Below are 9,906 nucleotides of genomic sequence, written 5' to 3'. Positions count from 1 at the left end.
GGGCTTGACAGAGATAGGTCCAGTAGCAAAGGTTATCCAAGACGACTGGAGACCAGCTCTGCTGCACGGACCTAGTGCGCATACATATCGCAGTGTAGGCTGGCCTGTGCTGCCCCTGGGCCCTCACCTCTTCTGGGCTCCGAACTCACGCTTCTCCTTGGCCCTGATCACGTCCCCCTGCAACCTCTCGCTGCTCCTTCGCCCCAACCTCGCCGTTCCTGCAGCCCGCGCTCCAATCAGCAACCTGGATCTTGGTGTGTGGCAGCCTGGCCCAGCAGTCTGCGTGGCCCCTGGCCTGCGAGCATCATCAGAGCGGGCGAGGGAGCAGAAGAAGCAGCGTGGCGGTATACCATTCCAGGCAGCAGCTTTACAACCAATGTAATTATGGTTATATTGGCAAAATCCCATGGACAACAAAGCTACAGCTCCCTTTAATACAAGAACTGGATAGGGAACAATGGCATAACCCAATTTCCATCACTCAACAAGAAATACTCGACTCAAATATGACTATATCACTTGTGAATTCCATAGTTTTGTTGCATATCCTTGATTTCTAATGAGGTATTTCAGCACAGTACTGTGCATTTTAATTTTTAACAAGAGCATATGAAAAGTGGCGTTTTCACCATCTTAAGCACTGCATGACAATTAGTTCAAACAGGCTGCAGAGTTGAGAAAACACAGAGCCCCTACCTGCGTGAGAGTTAGCACACTGAATCACGCTTGATATTTCAGGACTTTTGGCAGCGAGCCAATTATGGGCTAACAACATATCAATTGAGTCAATAAGGTCAAAGTGGGCGAGTTCACGATTGTAAATTGATCCAGGATAAGTACAGCCATTTTTTGCCATGTGTTTCAGAAGGACAAAGGAGCTGGCATAAAGCCAGCAGTTTGTTGCAGCTGCCAGAATAAAGTTATGTTAAACTATCACTGGAGTTCGTATCTCATTGAAAATTAAGAGATCTAACATTCATCAATCATCCATTCATTTCTGAAGGGGCTTTATTTACTTTTTTTTTTAAATATAAAAAAGTCTCGATTAATGTGTGGGTTGGGGAAACAAGATACACTCTTAGCAATCCTTTCCATTTCCCTCCCAATAATGATTGCTCTATCCACATTGCCATGTAGACCTTGACTTCATTTTCTGTGGGTTTTTTTTTTCCCCACAGAATATTGACATCTGCTTCCGTTGCTCTAATTCTCTGCTGTTAATATGGGCTCAAAATTGCCCAGGAGCTGCTGTTTTTTTTGGAGCAACTTGATTTTTCTGGTGTATCTTAAAAATCCCCATTTTGCACATTCAATTTGCGCCAGTGTAAGTGAGTTTGTTATGATTTTTTTAGTTTTGTTTTTTTTCCCCCAAAAGGGGGCGTTACCAGCCACATATGCCCGTTTTGGCCACTTTGGACAGCGAATAGTTGCTCCAAACTAACTTAGGCCAGCATATGTGGCCATGTGGCCGTACAGAAAACCCTTGGAGAGTTAAGAAATCAGCGCAGGTAGGTACATCGGAGACCATTCGGCCAGAGATAGGGGTGGGAAGGGAAGCAGAGAGGACCTTGCAAAGCACTAAACAAAGCACAACAAGTAGTAAGCATTCAAGAAGACATAAAAACACTCAAGAAGAAATAATAAAACTAAGTCCTACTTCCCTATCAAAACTCGGCCCGGAAAGTCAGCGGGCCAGCCGGTGCAACAGAAGTCCAGATTCTAGTCTCAGGGTGCCCCATCTCAGCTCCAATCCCTTCCCAAAGAATCCTCTCTGACTGACTCCACTCCTGTCCCTACTCAGCTCATCTAAAGTGCGTTCCACAGCGGGCCCGGCCAGTGCGTGAGACCACACGGCCAGGGATAGGAGCGGCCAGCATCGAGTCCCTCCCACACAAGCTGCAGGATGTGCTGGGGGCGAGGAGCTAATGCACATGTGGACAGCTGCCGGCACTGTTTCTCATGCAGGGCCCTAGCTCCGCCCCCCAATCGACTGGCCACGCCGTGCCAAGCCCTGAGAGAGGCAACACAGCGACCAGAATCGAGGGAAATTTCTTCGGCGCCGTTTTCAGCCCACAAAGTCGCCGCATCTCTGGTGAGTGCGCCGAAAAGAGGGGTGGGCCTAATTTGAGCCCTGTGTGTGGTTTACATTTCCAAGCTTTTTTATTTTGTCTTAAGGTCTGAAAGGTTTTGAAGTGTAGTTATTATTGTAATGTAGGAAGCATGGCAGTCAACTTGCACACAGCAATGTGATAATGGCCAGATAATTTGTTTTAGTGATGTTGAGGGATAAACATTGGCTAGGATATTTGTGGGAGAGCACACTTCTTCAAAAGTGCCATGGGATCTTTTACAACTACTTGAGTGGGCAGCACTCCCTCAGTACTGCACTGGAGTATCAGCCTAGATTACGTGCTAAAATCTCTAGATTGGACTTTGAACCCACAACTGCTATGCTTCTGATTCAGCAGAGAGAGAGTGCTACCAACTGAGCCACAGCTGGCACTTAATAAGGATAGTAAAGATAAATCCATGCTTCAAATGTATTTTCAGAGACAGCCAACTGCAAAATCGACTTAAGCTTGAAAATTGCACTGGGTAAGCCAATATTACACAAAATTCATAGATCAGCTCTGCTCCATCTTTTAACGTTTACTATTGTTTCCCAATAATCTGACTTCTTTGCAAAGCCATTTTGTCGGTTTATTTTTGCAAATTTGGAGAGTAACATAGAAGACACAAATGACAATGTGTGGTTGTATTTTAATAATGTTCACAAAGATTCAGATGCACTCTGCTCTATTCTGAGGATATGTATGCTCAGTTGAAGGCAGATAACTTCAGTCCATTGCCTTTGTTGGTCTCCCTTTCCTCCACTTCACTCTTGCTCTAGAGCAGAGCAGAGTTTGGGTAAAAATAAGCAGTGGGTCAGGAAGAGACAGAGAGAGTAACAAAGATAATAGGGCATCATTGACTAATGTGACATCAGGGGAAAAATAGAAAAAAGTCAAAGCTAAAGGCACTATATATGAATGCGCGAAGCATTCGCAACAAAATAGATGAAGGAACAGCACAGACAGAAATGAATGGGTTTGATCTAATCGCCATTACGGAGACGTGGTTGCAAAATGACCAAAGTTGGGAACTAAATATTCCAGGATACTTAACTTTTAGAAAAGGTAGGCAAAATGGAAAAGGAGGAAGGGTAGCCTTGATAATAAAGGATAGTAGAGAGAAAGGATCTTAGCTCGGAAAATCAAGAAGTAGAATCAGTTTGGGTGGAGCTCAGAAACAGCAAGGAAGCAGAAAACATTGGTGGGTGTTGTTTATAGGCCCCCCAAACAGTAGTGATAAAGTAGGGCACAGTATAAAGCAGGAAATTAGAGATGAATGTAACAAGGGTAGTACAGTAATCATCGGGGACTTTAATCTACATGTGGACTGGGCAAACCAAATATGCAGTAATAGTGTGGAGGGCAAATTCATGGAATGTATGCAAGATGGTTTTCTAGATCAGTCTGTTGAGGAACCAACTAAAGAACAGACTATTTTAGATCTAGTATTGTGCAATGAGAAAGTGTTAATTAATAACCTTGTAGGGACCTTCAGAGTTTGAAAATGATTCAGGTAAATCTGAAACTAGTGTCTTAAATCTAAACAAAGCAAACTACATAGGTATGAGGGGCGAGTTGGCTCAGACAGGTTGGGAAACGACATTAAAAGGAATAATGGTAGACAAGCAATGGCTAGCATTTAAAGAATTAATATATAATTTACAACAAACATTCATTCCTTTAAAGACACAAAACCTCCACAGGAAAACTGGTCCAACCTTGACTAACAAGAGAAGTTAAAAATAGTTTTCGATCAAAGGAAGAAGCTTATAATGTTGCCAAAGAGCAGTAAGTCTGAGGATTGGGAGGATTTTAGAATTCAGTAAAGGAGGACCAAGAAATTGATAAAGAAAGGGAAAATAGAATGTGTGTAAACTAGTGAGAGACATAAAAACAGATGGTAAAAGTTTCTATAGGTATGTAAAAAGGAAAAGAATAGCCACGGTAAATGTGGGTCCCTTACAGGCTGAGACAGGAGAAATTATAAAGGAAATGGCAGAGAAATTAAACAAATACTTTGCATCTGTCTTCAAAAAACCTCCTGGAAATAATGGAGAACAATGGTCTAGGGAGAATGAGGAACTGAAAGAAATTAGTATTAGTAAAAAAAAAAATAGTACTGGAGAAATTAATGGGACTGAAAGCCGATAAATACCCTGGACCTGATATCCTACATCCTAGGGTTTGAAAGAGGTGGCTATCGACATAGTGGATGCATTGTTTGTCATCTTCCAAAATTCCATAGATTCTAGAACAGCTCCCACAGATTGGAAGTAGCTAATGTAACCCCACTATTTAAGAAAGGAGAGAGAAAAGTGGAACTACAGACCAGTTAGATTGACATCAGTCGTCGGGAAAATTCTAGAATCTATTATTAAGGATGTGATAACAGGGCATTGAGAAAATAATAGGATTGTGCAGTCAACGCGGATTTATCATAGAATCATAGAAGTTTACAGCACGGAAGGAAGCCATTTCGGCCCATCATGTCCGTGCCTGCCAACAAAAGGCTATCCAGCCTAATCCCACTTTCCAGCTCTAGGTCCGTAATCCTGCAGGTTACAGCACTTCAAATGCATATCCAAGTACTTTTTAAACGTGGTGAGGGTTTCTGCTTCTATCACCCTTTCAGACAGCGAGTTCCAGACCCCCACAACCCTCTGCGTGAAGCGCTTTCCCCTCAAATCCCCTCTAAACCTTCTACCAATTATTTTAAATTTATGTCCCCTGGTTGTTGACCCCTCTGCTAAGGAAAATAGGCCCTTTCTATCCACTATATCTAGGCCCCTCATAATTTTTTACACCTCAATGAGGTATCTCCTCAGCCTCCTCTGTTCAAAGGAAAACAAATCCAGCCTATCCAATCTGTCCTCATATCTAAAATTCTCCACTCCCGGCAACATCCTCGTAAATCTCCTCTGTAACCTCTCCAATGCATTACATCCTTCCTGTAATGCGGTGACCAGAATTCAGTGTTTTATAAAGTTCAAGCATAATCCCCCTGCTCTTGTATTCTATGCTTCGGCTAATAAAGGCAAGCATTCCGTATGCCTTCTTAACCACCTTATCCACCCGGCCTGCTATTTCCAGGGATCTGTGGACATGCACTCCAAGGTCCCTTTGTTCCTCTATACTTCTCAGTGTCCTACTATCTAATGTGCATTATCTTTCCTTGTTAGCCCGCCCCAAATGTATTACCTCACACTTCTCTGGATTAAATTCCATTTGCCATGGTCTGCCTACCTGACAAGTTGATTGATATCTTCCTGCAGGCCGCAGCTTTCTTCTTCATTATCAACCACACAGCCGATTTTAGCATCATCTGCAAACTTCTTAATTATACCCCCTATATTCAAGTCTAGATCATTGATGTACAGAACAAAAACTAAGGGACCTAGTACTGAGCCCTGCGGAGCCCACTGGAAACATCCTTCCAGTCACAAAAACAGCCATCAACCTTGGCTTCCTGTCTGAGCCCATTTTGGATCCAACTTGCCACTTTGCCCTGCATCCCATGGGCTTTTACTTTCATGACCAGTCTGCCATGTGGGACCTTATCAAATGCTTTGTTAAAATCCATATACACTACATCATATGCGTTGCCTTCATCGATCCTCCTGGTTAACTCCTCAAAAAATTCAATCAAAGTTAGTTCGACATGACCTTCCCCTGACAAATCCGTGAATTTATGAGAGGGAAATCATGTTTGACAAATGTGTTATTTTTGAGGTTGTAACTAGTAGAATCGATAAGGGGGGAAACCACTGGTCATGAAAGTAAAAGCCCATGGGATGCAGGGCAAAGTGGCAAGTTGGATCCAAAATGGGCTCAGACAGGAAGGTTATTAAACAAAATTAGGGATCATGGAATTGGGGGTAATATTATAGCATGAATTGAGGATTGATTAACGGCCGGAAAAAAAAGAGTAGGAACAAACGGGTCATTTTTGGGTTAGCAGGCTGTGACTAGTGGGGTGCTGCAAGGATCGGTGCTTGGGCCCCAGCTATTCACAATCGATATCAATGATTTGGATGAGGAGATCAAATGTAATATATCCAAGTTTGCTGACAATACAAAGCTAGGTGGGAATGCAAGTTGTGAGGAGGATGCAAAGAGGCTTCAAGGGGATATAAACAGGCGAAGTGAGTGGGCAACAATATGGCAAAGAGAGAGAGAGACACAGAGAGAGAGAGAGAGAGAGAGAGAGAGAGAGAGACACACACACACACACACACACACACACACAGAGAGAGACAGAGAGAGAGACAGAGACACTGGGAGGGGGGGCGTCCCAGCACGCTGTAGGAGGGCTCCCAGTGTTGCAGTACGTGAGTAGAAACTTAATTTTTTATTTCTTGATTGATTTTTTTTTTTTGGATTGATTTGTTGGTTGATTTATTGATAAATTTATAATTTATTGTTGGTGATGGCTCTTTATTTGTAAAAGTGAAGTGTTTAATACTTGTAAACTTCCCTCCTCCGCCCCCCCCCGCCCCCATTCCCTACGCCTGATTTAAATGCAGGCAAGGTTTTTCTGAACATACAAAAATCTACACTTACTCCATTCTAAGTTAGTTTGGAGTAAGTTTTTGCTGCCTAAACTTGCAAAACAGGCACAAGTGACTGGTAACGCCTCCTTTTGGAAAAAAAACGGTTCTAAAATGAAACTATTCTAACTCACTAGAATTGGAGCAAACTAAATGCCGAAAGTTGCAATTTCTAAGATACTCATTCTAAACTAGTTGTTCCAAAAAAAAATAGGAGCAACTCGAGCAGAAACTTGAGCCCATAATGTGGAGAAAGTGAAGTTATCCACTTTGGTAGGAAAAATAGAAAAGAGCAGAGTATTTTTTTTTTTTAAATGGTGATAGATTGGGAAATGTTGGTGTTCAAAGGGACCTGGGTGTCCTTGTACACGAAACTCTTTTTGGGAGTAAACAAAAAACATTAAACCGTGCCCCCCTGATCTGGGGGAAACACCAAACATTTACAGGCCTTTTCTTTTTTTTTTGGCACAAAAACATATTTTTTCTCCAAGTGCCCCCTATAAAGGGGAAAATAACATCAGAAGTGGGACATGAACCCACATCTCCAGAGGAGACAGTGACCTGAACACAGAACCTTAGACCGCTCGGCCATCCTGACGAATCACTGAAATGTAACATGCAGGTGCAGCAAGCAATTAAGAAAGCAAATGGTATGTTGGCCTTTATTACAATAGGATTTAAGTACAAGAGTAAAGACATCTTATTGTATAAGTTTTGGCCGCCTTAACTAAGGAAGGACATAGTTGCCATAGAGGGAGTGCAACGAAGGTTCATCAGACTGATTCCCTGGATGTGGCCGGGGGGGGGGGGGGGAAAAAGAGAGATTGAGTAGACTTTGCCTATATTCTCTACTGTTTAGAAGAATGAGAGGTGATCTCATTGAAACATACAAAATTCTTACAGGGCTCGACAGGGTAGATGCAAGAAGAATGTTTCCTCTGCCTGGGAGTCTGGAACCAGGGGTCACAGTCTCAGAATAAGTGGTCAGCCATTTAGGACTAAGATGAGGAGAAACTACTTCACTTTGGAATTCTCTCCCCGAGGGCTGTGGAGGCTCCATCTTTGAGTATATTCAAGACAGAGATAGATTTTTGGATATGAAGCGAATCAAGGGATATGGGATAGTGCAGGAAAGTGGAGTTGAGGTAGAAGATCAGCCATGATCTTATTGAATGGTGGAGCAGGCTCCAAGAGCCAAATAGCCTACTCCTGTTCCATGTTTTTATGTTGCTGCCTCCAAGCAATGAGGGAAGAAGGCCTACCTGCACACCGACCACTGCAACTCTTCGTTGTCTGCCAAGAGATGAGTAACCCATACAATTCTATCCCCCTTCCTTCCTCCAGGGAGATGCTTGACCGCCATTTAGCAAAAGTCAGCAGAGTGAGGAATCAAATATTCATCAGTCATCCACACTGCCATTTGGACTCCAAGACATAGTGCTATCATGCTGCCCCATCCCAATGTGTTTTATATATATTTAAAAACATGATAAATTGAAGCAAAAGTAATTGGTGACCATAATGGCCAATATACTGCAGCTTCAGTTAGCTATACAACATTTATTTTTTCAAAGTAAGTATCCTTAAATCTTACAAATATGCACTGATATACCATTGACTAAAAAAGGGAGATATTTTTTAAAGCTTAAATGTTTGTTACAACTACCATTTAAACTATAATCACATATACTGTATTCTCCGAAAGATGCTAAATTGACAAAGAACAAATAAGTTTTTCGAGTTGAACACAAAAAAAAAAGAGGGCAATGAAGAAAAAAAAAGACATGCATGCTGATTATGGGGGAGATGATGGAAAAGCTTAACCAGCTCAGACGTTCTGGCCTTTGTTGGACATTCACACCATTTATTCCTCTTCAACACATTACCCAAATATATCATTTTCAGTTTGGAGATTATGGCATAGTGGATGTCCACAGAGCTTTTTGCATACTGATTCAATGACAATATCTTATCTTCGATTGAAGCGATTTTAATTTGGGAAGGGGGTTAGTATCTTGCACTATTTAACAGTTCTTTAACTTTGCACTGGAAATTCTTCCAACAGTTCTCACCACAAAGAGTGCTTTCATTGTTTAACATAACACTTTAACCTATCTGTGTCTGAACTTTTATCACATTGATTAATTATTTGACTAGGTGTGAAACACTTAGGTTTCAAGAATGCTGAACTACATTCAGAACACCTGTGAAGGTTCCTTTTAATATTGTAACAAGATTCTACACTCATACTTTCCTAGCTCAATGTGGCTTTGATGTCATAGGTATGATTTAAAGCTGTATCAGCCTCAGTGCTTGTTCTCCTGATCACACCATCTAAACCAGTCAATGCTGACTTTACAGTCTCTAAGGACAGGTACACAAAAAGCTGAAACATCCTCCTGAAATATTTGTTACAACCTTAATCTACACTGCTTCTCGTTTCTACATTAGTTTTGAAGGTTGCTTTTCAGTAAATGATCTATTGTACCCTACATACTTGTACCCTCAATTTAAGGACCCCATTCACTTAAATGTTGTAAGTAAATTTCCTTGTGTTTTATACCAACAATTCTTATATGTTTGAACAGACATTAAATTTATAATTACTACCATTCACCTGAACAAAAATATATCCCCTAAATTCAACCAAACTGTGCTCAGGCAAATTGTCCAAAAAAAACCAATGTTGTCAGTGGTTTCATTAAAGCAAACACACCTCAAATTCCTAAAATTCCACATCAGATCAGTACATCGGTTTGACAGAAACAAGCCTAGACGCTTTTTGCTGCAGTTGTGTCAAAGTTATCCTTCATAGCAGTCAGTAGGCTGGTTTACTAAAGTAAAAGGCCTTTTGATAGATATTCAAACAAGACAGTCAAATTCACATAACTCTAGCACACATTCAACAACAGAACTTCAAGGTCACTTGAGAAATCAATGAGCTTCACACTATTTAACAAATTGCATTAAGCTCCCTTCATATGTCCCAAAGGTTAGGCAATGGAACTGGCAGTTCTACATTTGGTATACTACCACCATAGCAAATCATTCAGGATTGCTTGAAAAAACAGCTTTTCAAGGTGATGGTTAGCTAAATAGCACATTTGTAAAGCTAAAATGGGCAGTGAAAACTGGAACAAACTAAGTAAATAGTTTTAAACTTAAAAGCTTGAACATATATTTTAGTCAGAAAAAAAAGTAACATTTCATTTTTTTTTTTAATATAATTGAAAATGGGGAGTGAGAGC

At 41.3% G+C, this 9,906-nt stretch overlaps 1 protein-coding gene across 2 annotated transcripts in view; it reads right to left on the bottom strand.

The window, feature by feature from the left end:
* The window catches only part of kif14 (kinesin family member 14), a 167,089-nt gene that overhangs the window by 131,715 nt on the left and 25,468 nt on the right, over positions 1-9,906 (bottom strand). The gene's annotated exons all lie outside the window — the stretch shown is intronic.

The sequence above is a fragment of the Pristiophorus japonicus genome, chromosome 8 (genome assembly GCF_044704955.1).
Source record: "Pristiophorus japonicus isolate sPriJap1 chromosome 8, sPriJap1.hap1, whole genome shotgun sequence".
NCBI classification, from domain to species: domain Eukaryota; kingdom Metazoa; phylum Chordata; class Chondrichthyes; family Pristiophoridae; genus Pristiophorus; species Pristiophorus japonicus.
Note: the sequence above shows the minus strand (reverse complement) of the source record. Positions and strands in the feature narration are given on the sequence as shown.